At 40.9% G+C, this 19,137-nt stretch overlaps 1 protein-coding gene and 1 long non-coding RNA gene across 4 annotated transcripts in view; one reads left to right on the forward strand and one right to left on the reverse strand.

Moving 5' to 3' along the window:
* The window catches only part of FMN1 (formin 1), a 382,661-nt gene that overhangs the window by 352,941 nt on the left and 10,583 nt on the right, over positions 1 to 19,137 (reverse strand). The window lies entirely within an intron of this gene.
* Positions 6,796 to 18,858, forward strand: LOC142829123 (uncharacterized). Its single transcript, XR_012903421.1, has 3 exons — positions 6,796 to 6,896; positions 7,912 to 8,114; positions 18,577 to 18,858. It is a non-coding gene; the product is annotated as an uncharacterized LOC142829123 (long non-coding RNA).

Raw genomic sequence — 19,137 nt, forward strand, 5'->3', positions numbered from 1 at the left:
GCCATTTCTATGTCTTTTTCAGCACTTTCAGCACTAAACACCATCAGAAATATAACCATTAAACTCTCAAACAAAATAGCTTTCAGTCATAGTTATTTCATATGAAAGAATCCCCAATCCATTTCCAAACAACTAAAAAAAGATTGTGTGTCAAATTCTTCCCCTATTTATATTCACACAATTCCACTAACCTTTCCATAGGAGGAAAAATGAGCCATTTATTTTGGCTAAAATATCACCTCTCTTGGCAGAGACCCACAACTCACACCTTGCAGACTGGGGATTTTAAAGCTGACCTATTCCCTACCTACACTGTGATATTCCCATCAAGCCCAACTTTGTAAAAAGGCCAGAACATGCACTTTACTTTCTCTCCAAAGGCTTTAACTAGTGTATTCTCAGCAGTTACAAATTACCTGGCAGCTCCTACTGTGCAAGCACAGTCATTAAGGCAAAAGCATGACAGAGAAAGCAGAAAGAAGTTGTCAAGATGTTCTTGTAATGTCACATTGAGGCAAGTTTTGCCCATGGAAGCTTCATGCATGCATTTTACTATAGAATTTGGGTCATTAACAATACAAATATATTTTCATTCAAATAAAATCATCAGACAGATCAACTTCCTTTATAAATATGAAATCTCACTCCTGTCCAAAGTGATTAAAATTAAGGTTACTTAATAGATGGGAAACCACAAACTTCAGGGAAAGTGAGAGACGAGAGATCCAAAAGAGAAAACACCTCTAACAGGTGAAAGGACTGCTTGATGCTACTCTCCTTATAATATCCTAGGTACTGGTCTCTTACCACTAAAATGGAAACTAACTGACTCTGAGTAATCTGCCACAAATTATGGTGGGCTGCAAAATTTTGCCTTCACACAATGATTACATTTCTAAAGTGAATCAAACTAAATCATATTAGAGCCTTTTTAATTCTCAATGGGTATGTCTACACTGCAAAGTTAATTTGAAATAACAGCCATTATTTCGAATTAACTTTAATAGCGTCTATACATGCAAACCGCTATTTCAAAATTAATTCAAAATAGCGGAGCACTTCATTTTGAATTTGGTAAACCTCATTCTACAAGGAATAATGCCAAATTCGAAATAGCTATTTCGAATTAAGTGCTATGTAGACACTTAATTCGAAATAGAGGCCTCCAGCCCTTCCCAGGGAGCCCTGGTGGCCACTCTGGGCACAACCAGGAAAACTTACTCTCCTCTCCCCCAGCCCCGGAGCCATTAAAGGGGTAGACTCTGGCCACAGTGCCTGTACTAGCTCCAAGCCTGCCAGCCCAGAGCCAGCAGTGGCCCCAAAACATGAGCCAGCAAGCCACTGGCAGCCAGCCCTCCACCACTCCCCAGGAGCAGTCTGCCAGCTCCCAAGAGCCTGACAAGGGCCAGAGAAGGCGGGCGCCTTCCTGGTCCAGGGTGGAGATCATGGACCTTATTCAGGTTTGGGGGGGGATGCCCCCAACGTCCATGATCTCCACAATAGATGGAGGAACGTGGCCGTCTATGGCAGGATAGCTGCCAGCCTGGCCTCCAAAGGCCACGTGCAAACCCAGGAGCAAGTTGGCATGAAACTCAAGTTGGTCCAGCAAGACCCCCAACCCTGAGGCCTGAGCCCTGAGCTTCCCCTTTTTCCCCTTGCTTCCCCCTTCCAGCTCCCTCCTCCCAGGTTTTCCCCTCCCCTCTCCCACCTCCTTTTCCCAGTCTCCCCAGAGGTTCATTCTTCTCCCCACCCCCAGTTTTGTTCAATAAACCCAGTTTCTATTTTTGAACATACGTGTCTTTTATTTGACATCAGGAAGGGGGGCTAGGGAGGAGTAAGTGGAAGGACGTGAGGGAGGAGCCCCTGGTGGCATAAGCCCCTGGTGGGGAGGCATAAGCCCCTGGTGGGGAGGACTGGGGAGGCTCTGAGGGCTCCATAGGGTGGACGCTCTCCCGCAGAGCCTCCTGGATCCTGACAGCCCCCCTGATGAACCCCCCAAATGGCAGCCTGCAGCAAGTGCAGCCAGACTGATGGCAACGACCCCACAAGACACACTGGCATGCCCAGGGGCAGCTCTGGCTCCATGTGACTGAGTGCTGTGGTGTCCCGAGTGTAGGCACTCAGGGCACTCCAAGACAGGACTGCTTTGCTGTCCCTTATTGAGGTAGACAAGCAAGCGGGGAACCCTGAGAACTGACTGTCCACACGGAGCTCAGTTAGCCTCAGGCAATAGCCTCACACACTAAGTCCTAACCTGATGCCCTGCCGGCACTGGTTCCGGCCAGCCTTAACTTCGGTTCAGGGTCCACTGAGTGTGGACGCGCTACTTCAAATTAGGAAAACGCTATTTCAAAATAGTTTTTGTGTGTAGATGCGTTAATTCGAATGAGCTTAATTCGAAATAGCACTGTAGTGTAGACATACCCAGTGAGTGTGTGAACACAGTGGTTTCATGCAGTTAAACTAATCTATTTGTAATTGATACCCTTATTTAATTTGGATTAATTTTCCTTAGCATGCCTGTGTAGATAAGCACTGAGGTCAGGCTTCCATCTTCCCAGGAAACTTAATTGGGAAAACCAGATTAAACAGAATTACACTAATGGCAGTAATGTTTACACTCTAAGGAACCAATAAAATACACAAGATGTCAAAAGATGTGCAGTCCACACCTACCAACTTTATTTAAACTAAAAAAGGTGAAACAGGAAGCTGGGAAAAGGCTGAACACACAACTGTACATTCCAAATAGATGAAGAATAAAATCTCCATATTGCAATCATCTGCCCATCAAGGCACCCTTGCACAGTACAGTCCCCTTCAGGAAAGGCTAGCTTATTGCTTATTACCCCAGACTACTGTGTCTTTGTTTATAAAAACGCAGTCCTAAGTATACAAGATGTTGACTTGCTATTATTTGCTTGGCTTATCTCAGTGGCTATGTCTACACTGGCATGAATTTCCGGAAATGCTTAAAACGAAACAGTTTTCCGTTATAAGTATTTCTGGAAAAAGAGCGTCTACACTGGCAGGCTGCTTTTCCGGAAAAGCCCTTTTTCTGGAAAAGCGTCTGTGGCCAATGTAGATGCGCTTTTCCAGAAAAAAGCCCCAATCATCATTTTCGCGATCGGGGCTTTTTTCCGGAAAAGACTACTGTGCTGTCTACACTGGCCCTTTTCCGGAACAGTTTTCCGGAAAAAGGACTTTTGCCCAAGCGGGAGCAGCATAGTTTTTCCGGAAAAGCAGCTGATTTCTTACACTAAATCGTCACTGCTTTTCCAGAAATTCAAGGGGCCAGTGTAGACAACTCGCAGCTTATTCCGGAAAAGCGGCTGATTTTCCGGAATAAGTGGCCCAGTGTAGACACAGCCAGGCTACGTCTACACTGGCCCCTTTTCCGGAAGGGGCATGTAAATTTCATGAGTCGTCGTAGGGAAATCCGCGGGGGATTTAAATATTCCCCGCGGCATTTAAATAAAAATGTCCGCCGCTTTTTTCCGGCTTTTAAAAAAGCCGGAAAAGAGCGTCTAGACTGGCCCCGATCCTCCGGAAAAAGCGCCCTTTTCCGGAGGCTCTTATTCCTACTTATCTCAGTGGCTATGTCTACACTTTGAAGTAGGAATAAGAGCCTCCGGAAAAGGGCGCTTTTTCCGGAGGATCGTGGCCAGTTTAGACGCTCTTTTCCGGCTTTTTTAAAAGCCGGAAAAAAGCGGCGCACATTTTTATTTAAATGCCGCGGGGGATATTTAAATCCCCCGCGGATTTCCCTACGGCGACTCATGAAATTTACATGCCCCTTCCGGAAAAGGGGCCAGTGTAGACGTAGCCCCAGTGAGTAAAGGCCTTGGATGACAAGGTAGAAACCAGGGTGTTTGAAGAAACAACAAGGGAGAGATTATTCAGGAGCTGCTGAGTGTTAGAGTGAGTTAGGGATGCAAAAATGCAGTTTAAAATGTAAATTGTGTAACCACTAAAAATCAAATCACAGTGGCTTCATGTGCTGGGGTTGGGCCTTATAAAGTTTAAATAAGCTTTATACAGGAGAGTTGCAGCAAAGCTGCCCGCCCCTTTCCCGGGGAGCTAGTGTGTAATCTGCAGCGGAGGATGTGAGGGGAGGGTGAGAGTCCCACTGGGTCTGGCATGCATAGGGGCTGCTCCAGCAGGCTCCACAGGGTTGGAACAGTCACCTGCCTGGGGCAGGTGCAGAGCGGCTCCAGCCCCTACCAGTTAACCTTACCCTTAATAGTGAGGCTCACTAGCTAACCAATTAAATTTTTACATCTCTAATAAAAGTGTTGAATTATAATACACTGTTGGCCAAGGCATCGTATTCAGAGAGGAAAAACAAAGAAAAATAATTGAAAGCCAAGCCAATATTTTCTTAAAACACGTACCTTGTAAGTCAGTCTGAGTCAGAATGGATTTCATAGTCTTAATCAAGGATAAAAGGGTCTCATTTTAGAGAAGTATGACCAACTGTTTTTTATTTGTTTTCTATTTTTCTTGACCAGTTAGACATTTTATTATTGAATTATGATGTACTGGTTGTGTGCTAACAGCACTACGGAAGCTATGGCTATAGTAACTACATTATGCATCTAATTTAATATCCCAAAATGACATCCATTATGATCAATTGCAGTTCAGCCTCATTTTCAAATACACTTTGCTTTTGTTTAGTTAATCTCCACGTGGCTAGTCTCTGTCTGGCTAAGTAAAATCCAGAAAACCAGTACGTAACTGTAAGGGATCTCCAGTTACTACTGAGCCAAGTAGATATTCTCCATCAAAGCTGCTGTCTACTGGATGGAATAATGTTTTGTTATTCAGCAATGAATGGATAGTTTTCTAACTCCCTTACTCCTCAGTTTTCCATAAATTTTACATAAACACACTAAGCAGGGAGAGGAACATTCCACAAACACGCCCTCAAAGTCCTAATTCCCTTGTTCTCCCCTCAGCTGTAATAGTTTGACAAAATTAGAGTTTAAAATGTTTGTTTGTATTTTCCTGATATGTGCAATAATGCATATTCTGAGTAATCTGCAGCTCCTAAGGATTTATGGACAGTCATTCAGGACTTATAATTGTCTAGGATGTAAAAAAAAATCTGGGATTTCTACATGTGTAAAGGCACATTTGCATAGTGCAGGTGAAACCTCTCTAATCTGGTACCCTCAGGTCCTGGCTGGCACCAAATCAGAGAATTTGCCAAACTACTGGTGGTCTATATTGTCTAGCAGCATTACCAACACCTCCGCTTCTTACTGGGCTCTTAGAAGACATTTAGGGGTAAATTAGAGCTATATAACAGCACAGAACACAGATTTAGGGCTAGTGGCTGTAGCTGTAAACAAACTTTATGGAACTATGGGAAACTTGGCCACACCCATGATAAATGGACATTCTGCTAATTAAATCATGCCAGACCACAAATGTTGCCAGGTCAGAGAGTGCGAGACTAGAGAGGTTCAACCTGTAGGATTATAATGATTACCTAACAGAAAAATGTGTTTGGAATGGATATTATATATACATATTTAGGCAGAAGCGGCGAGGAGTCCTGTGGCACCTTATAGACTAACCGAAGTGTTGGAGCATAAGCTTTCGTGGGCAAAGACCCACTTCGTCAGATGCATGCATCTGACGAAGTGGGTCTTTGCCCACGAAAGCTTATGCTCCAACACTTCGGTTAGTCTATAAGGTGCCACAGGACTTCTTGCCACTTTTGCAGATTCAGACTAACACTGCTACCCCTCTGATATTTAGGCAGATCACTCTGTAGTAATTACAGCCTAAAAACATTTTCAGAAGTTATGAGATATCTTATAGATAATGAGTTTTAGCCAGAGGCCACCACAGCACCTAAACAAGGGTATGTCTACACTACCACCCTAGTTTGAACTAGGGTGGTTAATGTAGGCAACTGAAGTTGCGAATGAAGCCCAGGATTTGAATTTCCCGGGCTTCATTTGCATCTTGTCAGGCGCCGCCATTTTTAAAGCCCCGCTAGTTCGGACTCCGTGCCTGCGGCTACACGTGGCATGGTCTAAGTAGTTCGGATTAGGCTTCCTATTCCAAACTACTGGTACACCTCGTTCCACGAGGAGTAACGGTAATTCGGAATAGGAAGCCTAATCCGAACTACCTAGTCCGTGCCGCGTGTAGCTGCGGGCACGGAGTCCAAACTAGCGGGGCTTTAAAAATGGCGGCGCCCGGCAAGATGCAAATGAAGCCCGGGAAATTCAAATCCCGGGCTTCATTTGCAACTTCGGTTGCCTACATTAACCACCCTACTTCAAACTAGGGTGGTAGTGTAGACATACCCCAAGTCTTTAAGTATTTCAGTTGTTACGATCCTCTTCCAAATAAATGGACAAATTTCTATACTTAACCTATATGCAGGGAGTAGTGGTCAATTGCAGAAGAACTTTGTACATGTTACTTTAGGGGTGGTGAGGCCTATATTCTCTCCCCCCCCACACACACTTTTTCCCCTACTACTGATGAGCAAGAAGCAAGTCTTTGGAAACATACGCCATTTAAGATAAGCATTGTTGCCAGTATAGCAAGAACAAATATAAGATAAGGGTAAAGGGCAAGAACGCATAAACAATTCTGTTTACCCTAACGTACTGATCAGGGCCAGAGAACAAGTAGATCCAGAACAGAACCAGATTGATAACTAACAGCTAAGCCCTACATCAGCACGTAATAAGTAACCCCTGGAAATTTCCAAACTGCAGAACAAGGCAGGAAAAGCTGTATTAAGGCTGCACCAAAGCACAGCAATTTGGACCTCACTGATGAGCTTTGGGTACCGGCGCCTCAGAAACTGAGACAACCTCCCACTTCATCCACAGCCTACCCGGGGGTCCAGGCTTGCAGGAAGGGATGTAAGATATGCCACTTCTTTGTTATATTGTTCTTCCAGTTATGGGGCACAGCTGTTAGCTGTCAGGAAATAAACTACTTGTGTTTGACAGATATCTGTGTGGCATCCTTTGTGCTTTGAGAACCCAGTGTCAGACCTTAGACTTACTCTTGCCGACTACACAGGGAAAACTCTAAGGTACAATATTACATTCAGAATTATATGAGCATTAGCCATGAATTGCTGTTCTTATGTTGGTTTCAGCCAGAAATCACCCTCAAAGTATATATTTAGCCTGCTATTAAGACAGGTCTGTACCATTTAAAACTATTTTAACAGCATTTCATGCTCACAACTAGTGTAATAAGGAAGGACAGGGTACAATTTTTAAATTTTGTAGGTTTGAAAATTTGCAGAGAACAAAGTATTCTGAAGTTCTGCATTTAGTGACAGTTAGCAACTCCTACATTCAGCTAATTAGAATACAGGGGTCAACTATCAAGGGGGAGGCAGGTAATCATGATGATGTGGTTAGGTTAAAAAGATGCAGAAAGAACACTCACAATTCTGTTACCGGTCTTGGTCTTAAGTTGCTATACCTCTGACCACTACTAGTAATTGTTACTTGCACAATTTGCAGAGTATGTGTTAAGAGTAGTATTCAGGTTGTGAGGCACCTTAAGCTTCTAGCATTCTAAAGGGAAATGTTACCTGACACAAGATGCTCATTGAAAAATAGTGATAGAAATGTAGCTGTGTTAGTCTGGGGTAGCTGTAGGGATCAGAAACTAAACTTACTGGAGAAACAACTAGAAGAGAAGCTTGCACCTCAAATTCACTTTGCCTGAATTGTCAAAGTGCAACAGGGTTTCTTGGCTATGTAATATGGAAGCAAAGTAGAAGCTTTAGCGCTTATGAAAAAGTTAAAGACCAAACCTACTTACTCTGGAAAATAACATATAATGGTATAAATATCTAATCCTTCCCCTCTGTCACTATCCCAAAACAATTTTTGAAAGTAATTTTCTCTCTGTTAGGAATGTTTGTGCACCATTCACTGTTACAATAAGGATGTTCAATTAAAAGGATAAAATGCACACATGGGCATAATGTCCTGGAAGTAGATGGAGACTAAAAGATGTGGAGTAAAGAGGTGGCCTGGAAGCAGTGAAAAATGTTTGGCAGAGAAAGAACAACGTGGCAGTCAAGAGGGGCACTGGCAGGACAGGTAGAAAACAAGGTAACAAAATGATCCCAGTATAGGAAGATTTTAGCTCAAATGATCAGCCACAGAATTGTAATACTAAACTTAGATCTTCCCTCATGCCCAGTCACTGACTTTCCCACCTCCAGAAAATAGAAAGATGAAAAATACTTCTTAAATCTAATCATCTCATCTTTCTATATTTACTGGGTGTGCATACAGACTGTGACCAAACTCTTAGGACAGTTCTTCTGTACACTAAATGTTCTCTGAGTTTCATCCTCCAGCTTTAATTAGTCTCTTTTGTGGCAGTTTAATGAGTTATTCTGCATTAGCGGTGTTACTTACAGACAGTTATGTTTCTCTAAATTGTCATGCAGTCAAGCCAAATATTTTTAGCTCTTTTGAAACTGTCTTCATAAGCAAATCCCTTCAGCCTACTAATCATATTTATAACTCTTCTCTGAAACTCCATCCAATCCACATTCATCTGTCTGGATTATAAAATATCCAGAATTAAATTCAGTATCACAATGGTGGCTTTATCTGAGCCAGAGAGACGTTTACTGAACTCCATCTAAATTTAGTCTGCAGCCTGAAAACAAAAAAACAAAACCAAAAAAAAAAAAAACCCTACATGAGCACACACAATTGTTTACCTTTGGAACTGCTAACCTTGAATTTTCACAGACCAGCGCAGCTGAGTTTTTTTACAGATACAGTGTTGATTAAACTATTAGATTCTATGTGCAAAAATATGGTCACAACTGTGACAGGATATGTTTTTTTCTTTTCTTCATCACTTCCACATGTATCTGTATAAACAAAATCAAGATTTGGATTTGCTCCTATGAGGACGTAAATGAGTAAAGGGTTTGGATGAGTAAACTATTTAAACAACAGATGGTCAAAGAGTCTAAAACGAGGTGAGTGGTAAGAGAAATTTACAGACCCTTACCAGCTCCCTCTCTCCACCCCTGCTTAAAAGAAGGACGTTTCATCTGCATTATACCACTGAAGAGGAAGTCAAAGTTTTCCTTAAGGATGCATCAGAAGGGGAAGGACTAGGGGCCAGCCGGCATTGGAAATCTGTTGGCATGATGGAACAGGATTAAGAAGTGACATTACCAGCCATTGTTGAAGCCCTCCCAGACAGATAGACACAAACTGGGGAAAAGAGAATATGCCACCACCCCTTGCCCATTAGGCTATGTCTAGACTACAGGTTTTTTTTTAAAAGGTGGTCTTTTTTTGAAAAAATGTCACCTGCGTCTAGACTGCCGCCATGTTCTTTCAAAATTTAATCGAAAGAATGCGGCGTTTTTTTTGACCGTGGTAAACCTCATTTTATGAGGAAGAACGCCTTTTTTTGAAAGCGCTCTTTCAAAAAAATGCATACTTGACCGCAAACAGGGCTTTTTCGAAAGAGAGCATCCAGATTGCCTGGGTGCTCTCTTTCAAAAAAGCGGATCATTTTTTCAAAAAAGTTGTGTCTGTTTAGATGATCTCTTTTGAAAGAAGCATGTAGTCTAGACATACATACCCTTAGCGAACAAAGTGAGGAAGATTTAAACCATAGTGCTTTGCAGTTTCCTGTGTATTCGTTTTAAATATCTTGTATCATTTTGGCAAATCATGGTATCTTACTTTAGCAAAGATTTGTTAAGGAAGAAATACTCACAGCCTATCATAGAATCATGGAGTCATAGAATCATAGACCACTAGAACTTAAGGGACCTTGAGAGGTCATTGAGTCCAGTCCCCTGCCCTCATGGCAGGACCCAGTACCATCTAGACCATTCCTGATTGATGTCTGTCTAACCAGCTCTTAAATATCTCTAGAGATTGAGATTCTACAACCTCCCTTGGCAATGTATTCCAGTGTTTAATCACCCTGACAGTTAGGAAGCTTTTTCTAATGTCCAACCTAAACCTCCCTTGCTGCAGTCCTATCCTCAGAGGCTAAGGAGAACAAATTTTTCTTTCTCCTCCTTGTTACATCCTTTTAGATACCTGAAAACTGCTATCATGTCCCCTCTCAGTTTCCTCCTTTCCAAACTATCTCAGGGATCAAACCATGCTTTATTGAACTATGACAGGGCATGACTCACCACACTGATATCTCCCGCTGAATGTTTAGGGGGTTATTTCTGCAGGTTAGGATGGACTCTCACAATGGTGCCTTGTCCACCTTCCTATCTGCTCTCAGACCCACATCACTCCAAGGACCATGGCATCCTCTTCACAACAAAGCCCTTCAGTCATGTAATCTTTGCACTTCCCTTTTGGGGGGTAGTACTGAAGTCCAATTGCTTAGCCACTTCCTCAGTGATGAGTGTGTGGGGGGGATGATTACTCTGGGTTTTGGCTCAGGACCATCTGAACAGAAGTCACTTACTGCATTCCTTTGGCTCAACTACCATTGCTTTTCCCTGGCTACTGGGAACAGAGTGGCCATGGAACCCTACTTAGTCTTAGCAGGCCCTTCAGAGCTCCTTCCCTACTTGCTGGGTCCCTGCCTGAACTGTGCTGTCCAAGGTGCGGTGGGTTGCAACCTATCTAATTTCAAGACCAGATCCTCAAATGTTATGGCAAGATATTTGAAGATATCTAAACCCTTTGTTGTGCCAGCTAGTCTGTGTAAGCTTGCAAGTTCCTCAGTCAGTTTTCTGATAATCCCTAATCAACATCTCACATCTTTCTCAGTCTTGAGTCAGTGACATTTGAGCTTTTTTCCAGTGCTATGCTAAAACAAATAGATTTTGGAATACGCTGAATAGTTAGCTTCTCTTGGCTGCAGAGAGCTTCAATCCTTTCTTTGGTGCTATAATATATTACTCAAAGTTTACTTTGTGTCTTTATCAGCATTTTATATATAGTCAGTTTTTTACTATTTCTCCTGTAAGTTTCCCATTTTGTTCATGGTGGTCTTTCATAAAGCAACAGGGAAAAAACACTTTTAGAAAAATATGAAACAGGCGGTAAAAATAATAAAAAGTAATAGGGCAGACAAGTTTTACAAAATACCAATATTTTTAAAAACATAACTATATTTCTGTTTAATCATGTCCTTTAAGCAGAACATTTCAGTTTTATGCATCTCATAATAATAATCATTTATTAGCACTTTACATCTCCATTACATCTCACAGACAAAAATACACTGACATGTCCTTGCTTTGAGGACTTCCTGTATGAATTAGACATAAGACATCAAGGGATGATGTAAACAAAATAGCACAAGAGTTCCAACAATAAAATGTGTGTGTACTGTAAAAATGCCATCCTTGATATTTCTCTTTTTTTCTTAGCTAATTTGGCTAATTGTAATTTAGATGGAAATCATCCATTGCTAGCTACAAGAAATGAACTTAGCCACAATTTATTTTGTCAAAATACTTTTTGAAAATTTCAATATTGTTGAAATTTTTAGTTCACCCTCAAACCTCTCTCCACCTTTCCCCCATTGTAACTATGCCAAAGTTGAAAGTTTTGAAAAGTTAAAGTGGATAAAAGAAAAAAGGAGAAAACAAAATCCTAGATCTGAATGTCAAAAAAAGAGGGAAATATGGGGGGGGGGGGGGGGGGGGACACAATATTTTAAAAATGTCAGTCTTTCAAAACCAAAATGAAATAAATTTTGCTTTGTTTCTAAATGTACAATCCACAAATTCATCTGCAGTAATATTTCCTCATGAAAAAATATTTTTTTACTAATCTTCATATGTAGAGTTGAAAATTTTTAAATCAGCTATTGCGCTAAGATGGATTAGAAGGACAAGAGTGACAGGCTACATAGATACAGGGTGAGGGAGGAAAGTCCCTCCTCTCCTAGAGCCAATGTTTCCTTCTAGTTTTTTCCTCATATAACCTTTTCCTTTTTCAGCACTTTATCCTTAGACTTTTCTTTGTACAGACTGCATTTCCCCTGTTCTCAGTCGCTGGATCCATAGATGTCACGGGCATCCCAAAGCATGCTGCTGCTCCTGGATGAGGAGTCCTTTCTTCCTTTAGTTTGAGCCTTTATATGTTGTGTCTGAGTATTTGATGAGGCTCCAATCTAACTGACATGACTACCCCCATAAAATATTAAGTGTAGATTAGGCCTTAGAGTTCACCACCATATTAATCTCAATTCATTGCAAAAGACTTTTTAATGTGCCAGGTGCATTGCTAGCCTTCCAATTACCCATCCCAGTCCTCCCTTCACCCACCTCAACTTCACATCCTAATTCATGTTCCCACTGATTTTCCTTCCAATACCAGCCTTTTCCCCAACCTTTTCCCAAGATCCCATCACAGACTCTTCTCTGCCCATATCCCACCAATCCCCTTTGATCCAGTCCCTTCTCAGTCTTCCTCTCATAGCCCCAGGCTAAGGTGCTCCGCTTCCCTAACCTGACATTTCAGTCATGTTTCCTCTGTCTCCATTTCCCAGCCGAGGCACTAGCAGAAGCAGCACTGAGACCTCAGATGAGGCAGTCTCTGCTCTCAGTCTGTACGCAGCATCATAACCATCTCTGGCTGTCAAGAGGAGAAATTGCAGCTGAAGTTCATTTTCAGCCTTGTACCTTCGGTTGAAATATACCCAATATAGGCAGCATCTTCAGATAATTTAACTGCTAATTTTCATAGGCTCATAACTTGGCCAAATGTGGGTGGCTTTTCACTGGGATAGCAAAAGGCACATCCCTTATACTATCAAGGGGTCAAGAAAAATCTTTAAGCCATTTTGTTGACACAGTTAAAACATCCCTCCCCCCAAAAGAAAATCAGTCTGCAACACACCTGTCATGGAAATTTTCAAATAGTAATTTCTATGCAACAGAAAACATTTTTAAAATTGAAAGTACCCATTCTCCTTATATTTAGACTGAATATCTTGAACTTTTTTCATTATTAAAGTTCCTTTTGCAGCACTGGAAATGAAGCAATTAAGAGGCCTGATGGCTGCTGACAAAGCCAGCTAATTAATCCAGGGTACTGTGGCAAGCCCATGCACTAACCAGTGACCCTCTCTCTTTAAAGATGTCATGTCCCCAGCTGATGGGTACTCTAGCACCTCCTGGAGTGAAGCTTCCTTTCTAGTCCTACTAAACCCATAATTGCATTCTGGCTGTAAGGAGCAGGGAGCTTTCCACAATGCTTTGACTGATTTTAAATTCTTGACAAACATTAAATTAAACCTCATGCCATTCCTAGGTGCATTTACCTTGGTTTTGCTTATGAGGTAACTAAAGAACACAGTTTGAGGAACATGCCCAAGATCACAAAGAATTCAGTGTTAAAGACAATATTAGAACTTGGGAGTCCCTGGCAACTCCTCTGTTTGCTGACCATGCCAAGCTGTTAAAAGTTTCAAGGGGATTTTTTCAAAAATCTGGAAATGAAACAGATGTTATGATTATTTAATCCATTTTAAAATGAGCGTGGGATTTGTAATGCTCAACAGCAGCATTAAATGGATATTCTGTGATTTGTTGTTTATGATCTAGGGCAATAAATATTCTCTAATCAAAGCAAATTTGAAAACAATAGGAAATATAACTCCCCTTCAACACATAAGCCAAATTCTCACATTCACAGGTTTTGAAATGCAATATGCATAGTCATTGCTGGGTACATGCACAGAAGAAGCATGTGGACAATATTCGGCTGACCTCACAAACTGAAGCAAAAATTAATTATAGGCAAGAGAAAAGAAACATTTTTGCCTCTGGGCATGGAGCTCTTATTTAGAAAAGATGTACTAGTTAACAATTCAGCTGATATTTCTAGTAACACAAACAAGATAAAAGCCAAATTAGACCTACTGCAACAGCTTGTACAGGCCTCTATCCATGTCTCAAATATAATCCTTTGTCTCCTGACAGAATGCACTGTGTTACCAATAAAACTTGAAAAAAACGTAAAAGCGAACAAAAAACTGACACTTCTAGCAGAGAAACACATAATGCAAAACAATAGGTTTATGTATTAGAGCTCTAACTGTGAATTAATCTTTGTCCTTTTTTCCAAAAAGTTTATCACCTAGAATACAAGCTCCTGAGGTCAGGGGCTGTATCTTCCTTTATGTGGTCCCAAAAAACACTATTGGCATGTATCTTATGCTGACCAGAACCCTTCTTTTAAAAAGAGTTTGAAGAAGTGACAAGAATCATTAGGTAATACTTGGTGGCAAATGCTTCAAAAAAATCCAAAATATTGAATGAAGACAGTTGGAACTGGTCAGTAAAGTAATAACATCTCAAACACCTTTTGCAAGAAGCAAAAATAGGATTCAAGCTTAACCGGTTATTATAGTGACCACTACAGTAGCATGATTACATATTGGATCCAAGTTCTGCTCAAATATTCACCTTGCAACTACACAGAAGCATACATCAGCTTGCACAGATGTGAAACAGGGAGGCCTGCCATTTTAAGGGGCAGGAGTTGAGGGCCAGCAAATCCTGCCCAATTATCTGACCCAGCTGAAAAGAGGTCTGGCCTTTTCTACAAAAGCTCATTTTGAAGAAGTATGTGGATGAAAACTGGACTTCTGCACTAAGTCCTGCAGCAGGGCTATAGAAAGGAATCATGTGTAGTCCTTTCAGTAGTGAGAGAGACAAGGGGAAAAGCTTCTGGGAGCTGTAGTCCATGGTGGGCAGTGGAAGTTCTTGATGTTTTGAATATGTTTTATGTTGAAGGATAAATCTATGTTATAAGAGACTTATGTATGGCAATGAATGTTTCCTAGACTGGAGAAAACAGGCCAGCAGCCCATAAACTGTAAGGGCATGTCTATACAGCAGGGCAAAAGTTGAATTAAGCTAAACAACTTGAGCTACGTCTTTGCATAGCTTAAGTTGAAATAGCTTAATTCGGCTTTTGGTGCTGTCTACACAGCAGGAAGTCTGAGTTAGAGCACTCTTCCTCTGACTTCACTCATTCCTGGTAAAATGAGAGTTACAGTATTCAGAGTAAGAAGTCCTCCAGCTCACAATTCTTTCGAAATAATGACTTGCAGTGTGGACATACTCTTTGTTATTTCAGAACATCATCAGTTATTCCGAAATAATGCTGCTGTGTAGACATAGCCTAAATAAAAAAAACTGATTTAGCATGTGTATTCTTCCATCATTTATTGAATGTAGCAATAAAGGGAATTGTAGATGCAGTAACCAAACAGTACATATCCATGTGTCAGAGTCAGATGTTTCAGATATAGTAAACATGGAAATTCATGCTCTCAAGTGGTGCATTTTTTTATTCTAAAGAAGAGCATGAAGATAATTTGGCTACGTCTATACTGGCATGATTTTCCGAAAATGCTTTTCTGTTTTCGGAAAAACACGTCTAGATTGGCAGGATGTTTTTCCACAAAAGCACTTTTTGCAGAAAAGCGTCCGTGGCCAATCTAGACACGGTTTTCCGCTAAAAAGCCCTGATTACCATTTTCACGATCGGGGCTTTTTTGCGGAAAAGAAATCTCTGCTGTCTACACTGGCCCTTTCAGAAAAAGACTTTTTCCCAAACGGGAGCAGCATAGTATTTCCGGAAAAGCGCTGACGATATTACATGAGATCGTCAATGCTTTTCCGGAAATTCAAGCGGCCAGTGTAGACAGCTGGCAAGTTTTTCCGCAAAAGCAGATGATTTTGCGGAAAAACTTGCCAGTCTAGACACAGCCTACATGTATATAAACATACAGCTGTCAAACTACAATACTGTCACTGATATTTGATCATCTTATTTTGGCTTTTAAAAATTTTTACATTTTGTTGTAAAGTAACAGATGATACTTCTCTGGAAGAGGTTACCTAAGGAATCCCAGCAAATCAAAGTATATTTGATTGGAATTATTTTCTTGTATTCCACCACCAATTTTTCTAGACTAACACATCAGTTGTTTATTTCCTCATTTAATTCACTCTGATTTATGTTACAGTTGCACAACACTACTTACAAGAAATATTTTTATCCTTTTCTTTAAGGCAATAGTTTCTGGGTAAGTATCATGTCCAGCACATGATTTGTGAAAAATTCTACAACCACATAATTGACAACCTATTGGAAAAATTATTATGCTAAACAATTAAGTTCCTAAATAGGATACCGTTTATTTAAATGTTTGACACAATTAAGACTTTCTATGCCAAATTTGTTTTGTCAATTCTGGGGTTTCTATCACGTCCTATTTTAGCCTTCCATTGCTGTACATAGATCAATTTCTGGTAACAGCCTCTTGTCATAAAAAAAAGAACAACCCCACAACACAATCCTTGCCTCTCCTCCCCCCCAAAAAACCCCACACACCTGTCTTCCAGGGTGGCAGGTATAAAAGAGAAGGGAAATCATTACCTCCCTTGGGTCTTAGTGCCTAATCTCTTGCCTCTTCCTATCCCTATTCTGACCATTCCTGCAGGCTCCCACAACAGGGTGCTGCATCCTGGTGAGTCTCTCTCGAGCAAATGCAAAGCCTTCCAGGTTGCCATACCTATTAGCATAACACTGATAATGTAAAAGAACCATTAAATAGTAATTAAGCCATTTATCCAGCATTTGCCAGCCAGGAGTTTATACACTCAGTTTCTGAATTTTTATACTCTGTTTCTGAATTTACTGACAAAAATATTTGTGCATTGCTATAATTTTAAACTATATGACTTTAGTTTAAAATGTGCTTTAAATATTTCATTAGTTCATTGCTAAAGATTATAAAATCATATTTCTAGAAAAAAATCTTTGCATATATTTTTAGATGTACAATCGAAACACTCATGTTTCGCCTCAAGTGCTTGGATCTTCAGACATAGGTGTTATTTTTTTAAAATTCTTCAAAAGACCACCTTTCTCCAAAATATACATTTTAATTTAATTACTATAGTACAAAAACTTGCTTTGGAAGTCTTCCTTTCCTTTTGTCCCTCCCTACTATATCCTTCTCCCTATATATAATAGATATAAATTGTTATCCTTAAAGTCTTTGGAAATATATTTTAACATAAACATATGGTGAAATTTCATAAACATATCAATTATTATGGAAATCACACAAAATAAATTAGTGTTCCCTTTTTCTAAAAGCAAAGAACATTGTCACGAACACACTAAACTAATCTGATTTATTGAAAGTAATGTCTTTGTTTCAATGTGTTAAATATGTAGTAGTCTGGAGTTATTACTTTATGAAGGCTGAAGAGTATATTTAAAATATAAAACCATCTTAGGAATACTGATTAAGAAATTGTACAACAAAGAAGAGCTACAGCACATATTCCATAATATTTAATGTTGTATTCAGCAGGACATCTGACTTGCCCTTATTATGAAGTTTTTGCAATTAATCTCTCATAAACTTCAGCGTACGTAAAAAAAAATCCTGTAACTGATATGTTTTGTTCCCAAATTTAGTGTTTTTCATTAGGAACTCTTTGCATATCCAGTATTCATGATCTGGCATTTTGTGGAAAATATGTTTCATTTTCTTCACAATGGATTTTTTTCAAAACTAAACTGGAAGGTTGGCTTAAGATATGGGTTGGGGGTGGGGCGGGCCTGCCCATTACTCCGGGTTTCAACCCAGGGACCCTAGATAGTGGCAAATGACAAGGTTTTTCCTCTAGCCCCACTACAGCAACCTTTTTGCTAGGCCACTTCCCCAAACACTCCTCTAGTACCTTCTCCCTGGTACCCAGGAAAACCTTCCCTGCTTCAGCAAAAACACTCTTTCCTTGCTTGGTTCTCCGGGAACACACTTTCAACTCTCAATCCTTCATTCTTCTCCTTCTCCCTCCCTTACCTAAGGGGAAACCTTTTAAAGTAGCATAGCAGGCCTTAATTGGCTGCAGGTGCCTGATTAGCCTGCTGTTTCAGGCAAGCTCTTAATTAGCCTTAGGTGCCTACCTGCCTTGATTAGGTGGCAGCAGTCTCTGGCAGTTCATTCCAGAAACAGAAAACCATTCACCCAGTTTCTGGTATGTCTCTCCTCCACCAAACGATTGTAGCCAGCTGCCCTGGTCTGTCACAGCACGTTAACATTAAATAAGCATAGTTGCTGACTCCATGGGTGCTCCCATGGTGAAAAATTAGTAAGTGCTGAGTACCCATCAGCAACCAAGCTCCTCCTGTGCCTCTTGCCCACTGGTGGCCTCAATGACAAACTCCTTCCCTACCCTCCTAGCACTTCCAGAGTGCCATGAATAGCTGATTCATGGCATTCAGGAAGCTCCAGAACAGGAGGAGAAGGCGAAGGAGCAGGGACGGTGCATGCTCAGGGAAGGAAGTGGAGAAAAGGTGGGACAGAGTACAGAGTACAAAGATGACCTACCTTGTGGTGCATAGAGGTGATTTAGTTTCCTAGGTTGAGGGACCGTACATACCCAAGGTCATGAGCATAGCTCATGAAGCATAGTTCATGAATCATTGAGTGTATGTAAAGAATTATCTGTTGTGGTAGAAAATAACTTCTGACCCTCAAAGGGGAGGTCCTCAACTGTTTTCTGCACATCCTTAGGAAACCCAGAGAGGCACAGCCAGAAGGCCCAACACATGACCATGGACATCACAAGCAATGTTGAAGCAGTGTTCACTGCATCCAGTGAAGCCTCCAGAGTGGTCTTGGCTATGAGGACTCCTTCATCTTAATTGGATTTAAATGAAGTTTGTACTTCTCAAGCAGATATTCACTAAAAGTTTCCATTTTCTCAAAGTGGCAGTAAGTGTATTTTGCCAGCAATGCCAAATAGTTAGCTATTCTTATCTGGAGTGATGTGGACAAATACAATGTTCGACCCAGGATGTCCAGTCTCCTCCAGTCTTTATCCTAGGGTGTGGACTTAAATTGAATTTGCTTAACCTTAGCGTGGGTGTGGGCTGCATCCACCACAAGAGTTTGGAGGTAGGTGAATGAATGAAAATTCTGCCCCTTTGGCAGAAACATAACACTCTGCCCTCTCCTTCCTCCCACCCTCCCCCAAGATTGGAGAAATGGAGGCTTTAGTCTTCCAAAGGATCTTTGCTGGATCCAATATGGCCTTGTGGACCGGCAGAGATATTTTGAATGAAGATGATGCCT

The sequence above is a fragment of the Pelodiscus sinensis genome, chromosome 4 (assembly GCF_049634645.1).
Source record: "Pelodiscus sinensis isolate JC-2024 chromosome 4, ASM4963464v1, whole genome shotgun sequence".
NCBI classification, from domain to species: domain Eukaryota; kingdom Metazoa; phylum Chordata; order Testudines; family Trionychidae; genus Pelodiscus; species Pelodiscus sinensis.